The sequence below is a fragment of the Dermacentor silvarum genome, chromosome 2 (assembly GCF_013339745.2).
Source record: "Dermacentor silvarum isolate Dsil-2018 chromosome 2, BIME_Dsil_1.4, whole genome shotgun sequence".
Lineage (NCBI taxonomy): Eukaryota > Metazoa > Arthropoda > Arachnida > Ixodida > Ixodidae > Dermacentor > Dermacentor silvarum.
Genome location: NC_051155.1, coordinates 130,981,243 through 130,981,938, shown reverse-complemented (window position 1 = coordinate 130,981,938; position 696 = coordinate 130,981,243).

Genomic DNA, 696 nt, shown 5'->3' with positions numbered 1-696 from the left:
AGTGATACAATGCTGGCAGATGAGCAATCTTTTTTTATCCTCAAGGAAAGCCCTGCATCGCTAAGGGCCTTGGTCAACCCAGGCTGTCCTTATGTCGTACTGATCCAAGGACTAGGTCACACAGATTCATTTCCTTAATATGCTTGATGATGAGGATGATGATGATGATGATTTTTGCAGCCAAGTACTGCACACGTCTTCCCTCTATTGTTCCACATTTTGCGGCATGAACAGAGCACTGTGCGCTAGCGAACACCAAGTCGCATTCACGCAGTAGCCTGGCAGAAGTGGTAGTGGTTTCATATGCAAGCGCTTTCACTGAGGCAACGTGCAGCACGCTGCCAAAAACTCCATCTTGTTTACGCCCCCCCCCCCCCCCCCCTTCCCTTCCATTCCATTCCAGCAGCGATGAAGATACAACCACGGAGATGAGTGAGCGATTTCAGGAGCCGCGAGAAAAGTCACTCGCTTTGAACCATGCTAGGGTAACCATGCTTTCAAGGCATGTCTCCAGCCTCCTTCATGGTGAGGCAGTACGGCAGCTGTTGCCTCCAGGATAGTGCCGGTGCAATCTCTCTGTACACGCCGGTGCAATCTCGAAGGCCACGACAGCGTCACTCTCATTTTTGTGCAGTTCTCTGTGCGGTAGCACGTGCTCTACATCTGTCTAGACGATTTGAACCAATTTGGACTAAC